This window comes from Macrotis lagotis, chromosome 1, assembly GCF_037893015.1.
Source record: "Macrotis lagotis isolate mMagLag1 chromosome 1, bilby.v1.9.chrom.fasta, whole genome shotgun sequence".
NCBI classification, from domain to species: Eukaryota; Metazoa; Chordata; class Mammalia; order Peramelemorphia; family Peramelidae; genus Macrotis; species Macrotis lagotis.
The window spans coordinates 618,462,070-618,473,810 of record NC_133658.1 but is presented as its reverse complement, the minus strand read 5'-3'; positions in this window follow the sequence as shown (position 1 = coordinate 618,473,810).

Sequence of the window (11,741 nt, the reverse complement as noted above, 5' to 3'; positions counted from 1 at the left end):
GTTTTGAGACATCTAAATTAAATTGGATAAAAAGCAGCAGTATAAATGTCCATTATGTTGGCCCTGGGTATTTTCTGTTTACATATATTCCCTGCTAGAAGTCAATATTGGAAATAATTTAGTTCACATCAGGAGAGGCCTGGGGGGAAAATAACAGAGAGAGATTTGATGCCTAAATAAATTTACTGACTCATCTTGATTTTTCTTTATCTCTTTTTAAAGAATTGTGTATATGGAAACATTTGAAACAGGTACAGGCTGGGGTAATTGGTTCATTTTTAACCCAATCGATCCTTTTTCCTTATGTCAGAAGCAAGATATGATGCAGTGCTCTGATAAATCTGATTTAATATTCTCCAGGACTCTGAGGTTATATACTATATATACCCCTCTCCCCTAAATCTGATGGTGTCAATATGGCCTGGTATTTAATTATTTGCATAGTCTATTTAAAATTAAAGTGGGAACTGTTTCCAAGTTCTTTTCAGTTTTAAATCCTGAATACACACACACGCGCACACACACACACACACACACACACACACACACACACACACACACTCATAGTAAATTCTTCTGCTATTTGAAAGGATAGCACATTCTTCAATTCCTGTAATAAAAGAGGAATGGTGGTATGATGTGGGTGTGAAATATGGAATGTGGAAGAGAACACTGTCATTAAACAAGAACAGATATTGGTCAAATCCATTAATCAAAATGCCTTTTAAATCTCTGGAAATTGTGAAATGCAGCACCTATGGATTTGTTTCAAGAGGAAATATGAAGCAGTAGCCCAGGGAATACTGCTCAACAGATGACTATGATCAAAGCACACACAACATAGATCTTGAATTAAGATGGCTTTAAATGGGTTTTGTTTTCATTGGGTCTTTTTTTCAGACTTATTTGATATGAAGGGGTCAAATGAATCAGAGTATCTGACCTGGCTTTGTTTGGAAAGTCAGCAAATTTAATGCAATATTTTTGGGATTCATTTTAAGCTCATGATGTTTTCACCTGGAGAGCTCAGCCTTGATCTAACTCCCTTTACTCCGATTTTGATATTCTACCTTCCTGATATACTTGATTTTCCTCCTCCAAAAACTCAACTAAACAAACCACATACCATTTTGGGCATTTACAACATATTTTTATCTTGGTCTTATTTCCATTGGTCTAATCTATGAATCTGTTTTTCTGTTCTTGATCCAGAAGAGACATCAGTTAATATTTCGTATTAGAAAGGAAAAAGGGAAACATTTAGAACATATTAATCTAGCTATCTTTCTAATAGTTATTAGCTTAAGAGATCAGTCTAGAGCTTTCCTTTCCATTTCCCCTTCCTTCCTTCCTTCCTTCCTTCCTTCCTTCCTTCCTTCCTTCCTTCCTTCCTTCCTTCCTTCCTTCCTTCCATCCTTCCATCCTTCCATCCTTCCATCCTTCCCTTCTTTCTTTCCTTCCATTCTTCATGTTTACATTGCAGACTTTTTCTGATCTCCTCTCAGGCACTCCCTTGGAGTAAAGTTAAGCAAAATTAATGAATACAATAACAGTAACTTAAAACAAGGACAAATTCTGCATTTGAGGCAGAGGAAGTAAATTTTGTTTAATCCTATCCTTTCCTAGTTCCCCCGCTTCAAACTTGCCCACAAAAAAAAATTTTTTTCAGCCGAAAAAACCAGACTTGGTGAACTTGTTAAAACAATAAATTGTGAATGTTTTTGAAACTAATTGTTATATGGATCTCTGCTCTGTTTATGCACTTAATTAGTATAGAAGAAACCCAGTAATTTGAGACCAGGAGTGTCAAAAGAGGAGAAATGGATCAATTCACTGATTATTGATGGATATTAGCCCCTTCAGATCCTTTAAATATGGCATACAAGGTGTGTTTCTTAAGTAATGAGGTTAATTTTCCATGCCTAGCTAAAAAATCACTCCCACTGCTAGCTATACCTGGGATTATGTACATTACACACTAGATATAATCCTTCTATTTAAAGAATTACTACTATAGTGTGGTTATCCATTTATGCATATGTAAATCAAATGCATACACAATACTATGTCATATATATGTATTCATTACTAATCAATAATTATTTAAATGCCTGGTATGTGCCAAGCATATGCTAAGCTATTATATTCATACACACACACACACATACACACACACACACACTCACAGAGACACATACACACACCCACACACCCTCAGAAATGTGAAAAGGTCTAAAGTAGGTGGTACAAAATGAAATAAGAACTAGAATTAGATGCAAACTGTAGCTTTCCTTCTCAATTATTTTTCTATTTACTCTGTATGTAGTTTGCTTTATATATATTGGCTTGTATGCCCTCCCCAATTAGATTATAGCCTAATTGATGGCAGGGACTGACTTTTACCTCTTTTTGTATCACTAGCACTTAGCCCAGTGCTTAGGATAGTATATACTTAAGAAATATTGATTGATTGAGAACATATAAATGACTATGAATTTGTCATATTACAAAATGGAGTGGGAAACAAAAGGTCCAAGAAAGAGTCCATTGAAAAAATTATTCTTGTGAATGATAGTGCCTTAGGTTCCACATGTAAAACATCAGAATGTTTAAATATGGTTGTAGACAAGTCAAAGAGAGAAAAGTCTGTAATTTATTATTGGGTTAAAACAAATGTCACCTACCTTTTCAGTCTTCTCCAAATAGCCCAGTCCTTATACACAATAAAGACATTTGAGAGGAGAGGTTAAAAACAGTTTTTTGATCATATTCCTAATCTCTTTGAAGTACCAGAGTTCTGGGAATACTAGCCCTAAGGAGGGGGTTATGATAAGATCTAAGAACTAAAATGAATTTCTAAATATATCAGATGACAGTAGAACTAAAGGAATAAGATGAGGTAGTGGTAGGGAGGTAGAACTTACTTCCTGCTCCTTTGCATCTTGTTTGTGCCTCTTATTTCTTAGACTATCTAGTGTCCTTGAAGGCTCAGTTCAGGAATCATCTCCTTTGATTCTCCCTGTTATTAGAGTTCTTTCCCTCTTGAAATGCTCTGGTATTTGCTCATTTGAGTATATTATACCCCTTAATTCAATGACTATTTTATGTTTATTTCTCTTCTCCCCTCCCCCAACAGAGAACAAAGTGCCTTGCTAAATAAACATTTGTTAAATGGAATTGAATTATAGAGGGACTATTTGTGGACATTTGGGGCTAATAGATTTCTAGAAGGAATAATTAGGGCCAGCCAAAATGTAGCAGAGGAAGTCAGTGGTGGATTAAGGTGTCATGGTTTTTATTCACTGTTATCCTGTTGTGGCTGCTTGAATGTGTATTGGCAAGGATCCAATAATAATGGACATTATATTCATCTTTCACCTCTCTGACCTATGCTGACTCAACAAAAGAAAACTGTCCTGGGCAATCCTTTGATAATGTAAAATGTCTCTATTGATCTAAAAAGCCCTGATCAGTGACTTCATCACAGCCTCTTAAGAAAGGATAGAGGGGGTGGATGAGGGAATGTAGGCTTGGACAAATTACATAATCCCATTTTCCTCAGTTTCCTTATTTGTAAAATGAGAAATTTGAACTAGATGATCCCTGCAGATCTCCAGTCGGTCCTAGTAGATTGTAGAGAACTGTTTTAGGAAGGTCCTAGTTACTTCTGATTTTTGATCTATGATTTGGTCCCAAATCAATGCTCCAAAATTGCAAATTTAAGAGCTCTTCCTAGTGATTTATTGGTTAGAACAAAGGACACTGGAAAGAAAATTTATTCAATATCTTATAAAACTTTAAAGACAGGAAGGACTTTAACTTAGCAAGTTTCACAATTATCCCTAATCACATTGACTCAATGTACTGATCTGTGGTTCTCCAAAGTCTTCTCCACATAGATGTCTTGGGTTTAGAACAAAACTCAGCAAACCCACTACTGCATTGCTTCTACAGGTCATTATCAAAATTCTTTCTCTAAAGGAAACTGGGTGCTATTTTAGATGAGATACTATTGAGAGAGCTTTGTGCTGGAAGTAAGGCTGGATGTCAGTAAAATCACAGTTAAGTGGGATGCTCATGGCAGTAGTGGGTGGTTCTGGTGAAATGAATTTTCTAATTAAATTAGGGTTAATTCCCTTCCCCAATTCTTTCTGTTTTTACTCTTGCTTCCCCTAATCCTTCTGTAGGTATTAATTACTTTTCAGCTTTTGCATTTTATTTATTTAGGATTTAAATCTCACTTATTGCCAAAGAAGCTGAGGAAGTGTGCTGAATTAAACACAAGATAAAATAGGGCAATTAAGAATAAAAATAGGACAAAGCCAATGAAAAGGAATCCTTCCTGAGTAAGTAATCTCCAGAAGGTCCTCTCATTTGGGGATTCTCAGGCTATGATATTTATTCTGCCAATCTAGGTTCTCTTCCCATAGAAAATAAACTTTTTAAAGGAAAGAACTATTTTTTTTTGTATTCTCTGGTTCTAAAAAGACTTATGACATAGTGGTTAGAAAGTTGACCTTGATTAGAATCAGGATGATTTGGATTCAAGTCCTTCCTCTGACCCATTCTGGATGTGTGATCTTGGGTAAGTTAATGCTCCAGGCTCCTCTATGACTCAATAAATTACAGAGATGATGCTGATCTAAACTGGAAGAGAAAGGTCCAGGAGCTCTCTACACTGATGAAATCACAGATCCATTACCATAATAAATGTCCCTCTTCCTCCAGTTACTAGTGTCTTCCCTCTGAGATTACTTTCCATTGATTCCATATCTTGTATCAAGTTAGTTATTTACTTGTTTTCTCCTTCATTAACATGTGAGTTACCCAATGACAAAGTGTTTTTTCTTTTTTGATATTTTCTTTTTATTTTTCCAACTACATGTCATGAAAGCCTTTCAATATTCATTCACCTGCATATTCATGATACTCATTTTCCCTCCACCCCTGCTCTGAGGCTCAGTAGCAAACAATCTGATAAAAGTTATATATATACACTCATATTCAATAAGGTCACATAGTAGTCATTTTGTGTATGAGGAATTGGGATCAAGGGAAAAGAAACCCTTGGGATAGGAAGGACAAACATAAAAGTTTTTTAAAAAGTGAATGTAGTATCCATTCAGATTCTGTGGGGTTTTTTTTGGTTTATTCCCCCCCCCCCCCCTTCTGCATGTCTCCCAGGGTTGTCCTAAATCTCTGGAGGAACAGAATTCATCATAGTTAATCAACTCACAAAGCTGATCTTAATGTGTACAATGTTCCCTTGGTTCTGCTTCCTTTGCTCAGCATCACTTCGCATAAATCTTTCCATTTTTCTCTAAGGTTCTACCATTCGTTGTTTCTTAAAGAACAATAGTACTGCATAGCATTCATATGCCAACAAAGACTATTTTTGTGGTGATGGGTTTTTTTTTGGGGGGGGGGATGCATTTCCAGGACTTAGAACAAATAGTGCTTGGCAGATGCTTGTTGACTGATTAACTTATAGTAGTTCCCTAATAAATGACTGTTGAATTAAATTGACTTTACTGAATTTCCTGAAGAAGTACTTGAAAAAATTAGAAAGGATGTGATTGAGTGTGGGAAATAAACTATGAAGCCAGATCAATTTTAAATATTTGACTCCCTTCTAGACTTTATGTAGGGATGTGAGGCTGTGTGGCCCATACAATTACTTTGAAAAAATGTAGAACACTAGAACTTTTGCTTGGGTCCTGCTTCTTATGAATAACATATTAATTCCTTTAAGAAGAAAGAACTAGGGACAGCTAGGTGGCTTAGTGGATAGAGCACTAGCCCTGAGTTCAAAGCAGGCCTTAGACACTTAACAATTACCTAGCTGTGTGACCTTGGGCAAGCCACTTAACCCCATTGCCTTACAAAAACAAAAACAAAAAGAAAAGAAAGAGCTAGCATAATGACTTTGTAAAAAAGGAAGAAAAAAGAAACTGTTTTCTAGGTTTAAATACTTGAATTATTCTCTACTATTTGATTTTGACTTTGTTTATAATTCTCTGCTTGTCTCATTCTGGATACTTCCTCAACTTTTCAACAAAGATTTGACCTTCCTAAGAATTCTGTCTGTGGCAATTCCTTTTCTAACATCTTTCATCTATCTGACATCTTTTGTAGGACATATATTCCTAATTTCCTGGTCATATGTTGGTAGAATGGGATGACCTATTGGAAATATTTCTCATGGGATCACTGATTAGAGATTCACTTGTGTTAAAAAGATCCTCTTGATTTGTAACTCAACGGGGAATGTGCTAAACAAATATCCAAACAATAAAAACTCATACCAGTGACAATTTTTAGCATTTCCCAAAATGGGACATTCACATTTTAACATCAGTTGTTTTATTCATGGGAATATCTAACTGAGAAAAATCATTATGGTAGAGTTTAATTCTGGGGGAAAATTTCTGGAGGGTGTTGACAGAAGGAGGAAGAAAAAAGAATACATGCTACTTCCCTCCTCTATCCTCTTAGGGTCTTCACTCATCTATCTTCCCTCTTTTCTACCTCAGAACTTTTTCTAGGTCAAGGAGTAATTAGAAGCAGAATTGTCAGATATGCCAAAGCCAATGTGGAGTGAAAGAAGAAAAAATAAGTGAGGATACCGAGGTTGTAGAAGATTTTTACTCCTAGCTAAAAGTAATCTATTATTTGTATCCGTGGATCCCATATCTTCATATTTGACCATGCTCTGTTCATCAGTTCCTATGTCTCACTTAACTTTGTTCTCTCTCTGTCTTTCATTTATAAGAATGCTCAGTTGTCTCTAGGTTAAAACAAAAATAAAAACCAACCAAACCAAAAAACCAACAAAAAACAAAATCCCTTCTTTTGACTCTACCTCTTTCCCAAATGATCTAGTGAGACAATGTAATAGAAGGTAAATCATATAACTCTCTGGGATTCTTTTTCCTCATCTGTGAAATGAAGGCCTTGTGTTGAATAACTTCTGAAGTCCCTTTTAGCTCTAAATCTATGTCCTTCCTCTCTTCCTTTCTCTGCTGACAACATAATACTTTCTTTACTTAGTGCTTTCATTTCTTCTCTACTCACTGCCTAACCACCTTAATAAAGTTTCTGTCTTCTTCAATTTCCCCCCCTTTTTTAAACTTCTATTAAAAGACCTTCTTCATTTATAAACACAAATTAAGAAAAGGGGGAAAATAGATGGGTGAAGAAGATGGAAACATTCTCCTCCCAGGACATCTGTGATTTCTCTTTTCTGCCCTCTAGAGGTTCTCAATCTCTTTGCAAATCTAGAAGGATGATCTCTAAGTTTCTAACCTATGCTTTTTCCTCTTCTATCTCTACAATTTTTCCCTTGATGGGTTCATCCATTTTTGTAGCTTCCCTTTACAAGGGGGGGCAACTCCCATATCTAATGTTTACCATAAGTTATCCCCAGGCTTTTTCTTTCCCCCTTCCCCAGTTGCCTAATATTTTAAACTCAACTCAATATATTTCAAACTGATCTAGTGAGTTCTTTATCCTATACTGATCCTGTCCTCATTTTTTTCCAGGGGAATAACAGTTCTTTTAGACAGTACAGCCCATAACCTTGGAGTCATTTGCACCTATTCCCTGAATCTGACCCCATATTAGTCAGTTGTCAAATCTAATTGATTTTTAATCTATGTTACTGTCTCTCATGTCTAAACTATATTCTCTAGTTCCTCTGCAGCTACACTAAGTTAGTTCTCCATCTCTTCTCCCATAGGTTATTATTATAATAGCCCTATAAGTCTTTCTCTCACCTACTCCTACTCTGATCTATCCTCCATTTTGATGTCATATAAGCATTCTAGTCTATTGATAGAATCATATCACTCCTCTATTCAAAACCTGTCAGTGATACCCTATTGTTAAAAGAATAAAGTTTAAACTCCTGGTATTGTTATTAAAAGCCCTTTACAATCTATTAAGAGCTAACTGTTCAGATTCACCAACCTGACTCTCCTTTACATATTCTATATCAGGTTGAGGAGCTTTTTTTCTGCCAAGGGTTATTTGGATATTTATGACATCATTCTTGGACCCTACATAATTCTCAATTTAAAAACTAGCCTGATATACTTGGTCAAACGTTTAATCAACTCACACCTTATGTGATGGCTGGAACTGCTTCTCTTTGATGAGGTGTGTGATGTTAGCTGGTGTTGCTAGTCACAACTGCTTTTCCAGGTTTGAACTGGTCAGTCTGGAGCACAGTTGACTTAGTGATGGTAAATTCTGAAAACTGCTTGCAGTAGCAATTGATCTGAACACAGATGCATATTTCAAAGCATATCTCCTCAAAGTGGGAACTTCATCATTGCTTACGTAGCATTTGCAGAACTGAAGCATTGATTGCTTTTTTAATCCTGCATCTTGGATTTGGATGAGCTTTCAGCTCATCACTGCTTTGCAGTTGAATGATTTTGTCTTATGGGTTATCAGGCCCATCAGCTGGTTCCATCCACATTGAACAGTGTGGTAAAGATATTTACTTCCATTTGTTTATTTTTCACATTCTTGATTCTTTCATTAAGAACCATAATTTAGTTTCCCACATTCACCAGCATATTCAAGCGTCACCAAAGCTTTTTGACCTTCCAAAGTGGGGAAATGCACTGCATTATTCCTTTCAAGTAGCACTTTTCACAGCCTTAATTTAACTTCAATTGATTTCACATTTGAAAGCAGGGAGCTGAGAAGTTGGATGAGGTCTTGTAGCTACCTGCTCAGCTCTGAGAGGTACATGATAATGTCCACCATGCACTCTAGATCATATAGTCTCTCTCTTTGTCTAAAAAAAAATCTTTAAAAAAATTATTTATTTAGGGCAAGGGGCTTAAGTGGCTTGCCCAATGCCACATAGCTAGGTAACTATTAAGTGTCTGAGGTCAGATTTGAATGCAGGTACTACTGATTCCAGGGCCAGTGCTCTATCCACTGCACCACCTAGCTGCACCTAGATCACAGTCTCTTGCTATCATTTTCCTTCATCTCCATGAATTGCTTGACTTCATCCCAAAGTTCATACAACTTCATGAGTGTGCACTGGTGACTTGGCCACTGTACTTCTCAGTGAGAGACAAGATCAGCATAATTCTTTAAACTAGTGGCTGTTAAATTCTCTGCTCATGTCAAAATTTATCCATGACACTACTGTTGATATCACATTGCTGAGTTGCAATGACTTTTCACAGAGCCTTTCTTGGTGTATGATGCTGAGGCATATAATTAAATCACTTGGGTCAAGACTGAGCTGATTCAGACTTCTGGCCAAGATAGTGGAGAGAAGCTAGGTCCTGTGCTAAGGTCTCCTGATCTTCCCTCATAAACAATATAAAACGAACCTCTTAATGGAAGTCCCATAGACAAAACCCAGAAAGAGAAGCGAGAAAAACAACACGTACCTCAAGGTCTGTCTTTGGGGATCATGGTGTGGTGAGTGCAGAGGTCCACAGCTGGTGGGGGAGGGGCAGGAACCAAACTAATCTAAGATCAGCCCCCAGGGCTTATGCTGTGGGAACCAGTTCACTCTGAGAAATAACCAGAGGGTGGAGGGGTGGCCATGGGACTGACAATCTGGGATTTACAAGAAGGGCTGGAGACTAGGTTCCAGCCTTTAGCACCCCCTCCAGACCAGGAGGAGATATTACATCCAGTGAGAAAAGCCTCCAACACCCCTACTAGTCAGCTGGAGATATTACACTCAGTGAGTAAAGTCTCTAGGGATCTCAATACCAAAACTCTGTGAAACAGCCCCTCCCCCAACACAAGATCTTAGAAAAATGAAGAAAGGCCAGTAAAAAGGGGTGACCATAGAAAAATTCCTAGAAGGAAAAGACCCTAATTCAGAGAGATATAGAACCCCAGAGGAGAATATGATTTGGTCTCCAGCACAGAAAGACTTCCTTGAAGAAATAAGGAAGGAGTTTAAAAATCAATTGGAAAATTTGGGAAAAGAAACCCAAGTGAAAATTAACACCTTGCAACAAGAAAATAAATTCTTGGAAAATACAATTGGACAAATGCAAAGAGAAAATAATTCTCTCAAACCTCAAATGATCAAAGGGAAAACTCTTACAAAAATAGAGTTGACTAATTGGAAAAGGAGTTGCAAAAGGTTAATGAAGAAAATTCTTCCCTAAAAAAAGAATGGAGATTATGGAAACCAATGATTCATGAGACAACAAAAATTAGTTAAACAAAACCAAAAAAATTGAAAAAAATAGAAGAAAATCTTTTTTTTTATATTCACAAATGTTTAACTGAATCAAGTTTTGGGGATGACCATGGATGCACTAATGGCACATCTCCATACAACTGAATCCTCCAAGTGAATTAAGTTTTAAATATGGCTACAGATGTAGTACTAATGGTACATCCCTAAACTGGACTCTCCAAGTGAATATACCACTGCTATTCACATACTAAGAACATATGTGTGATCTTTCAATTCAACAGGTCTTCAAAACAGGTACTTAGCAAGTCAGGAGTTCCTATCTCCAACTGAACTCCTGCAGTGATGGGATGACCTTTACTTAGTCCTTAGACAACACACTGAAATGCCTTTAAACAAGTTAAAGGCAGTATTTAATGAAATCATTGTAATTAAGTTATTTATGCACAAAGTTAGGGAACTTCAGATGTATTCAACAGGACTGGCCTTTGGACAGGCTGGGGCATAACCTCCCCCAAGAACAATTCCCCCACACCCCAAAACCGTAACAGGTAAAAGTCATATGAAATTATTAAGTAAGCTTTCCCCATAGATTGGTGAAAGAAGCCAGATTTAATTAAAACTTTTCTAAGACGTGGGGCACATAGCCCTTGCTTTAAAAAAAAGTTGCCTAAATCTATTTTTTTTAGGTTTTTTCAAGGCAAATGGGGTTAAGTGGCTTGCCCAAGGCCACACAGCTAGGCAATTATTAAATGTCTGAGACTGGATTTGAACCCAGGTACTCCTGACTCCAGGGCCTGTGCTTTATCTGCTATGCCACCTAGCCTCCCCTGCCTAATTCTTTTAAAATAAACATTCAAGTGTGACAGCTTGCTTGTGACTGGACTTATGACCAAAACATAGAGAAGAGATCATTTCTTATCTAAACCCAAGCCTACCTAATCTACATAATTTCTCTATTAGAACAACCATTCATGATCAGAATGCTCAGGTCAATGAAACCAATTTAAATAGGGTCATTATGGTACATGTACAGAAAGGAAAGAAGTTTCATTGGCTGCTTTTTAAAATAATTAAGGTGGCAGACAAGCATTACTCATTGGTGGCCTTCTTCAGGTATGCTATCAAGTCGGCCCTCTCCCCTGTCTTCTTGATGCCCGTGAAGATCATCTTCATCCTGGGGATGTACTTCTTGGGGTTCTCCAGGTACTCTGTCAAGGTGTCCTCTCCCCAGGTGATCCCTTTTTTCTTGTAGGTGTCGGTGTAGGAGAAGCCCACAGCCTGGCCCGTCTTGTGGCTGAAGAGCCTGTGCAGGTTGGGGCCAGTCTTGTGCTTGCTGCCCTTCTCCACCGTGCACTGGGTGCATTTCTGCATGAAGATCTTCTTGCCCTTCTCCACGTCTCCAATGGCAGCCCAGTCCCTGGCTCCGTCTGCTGTATCTGGCGTTGCCTCTCAAAGAAAATCTTAAATACCTTGTCAGCAAAACCACTGACCTCAAGAATATATCAATGAAATATAACCTAAAAATTATTGGTCCTCCTGAAAACATTGA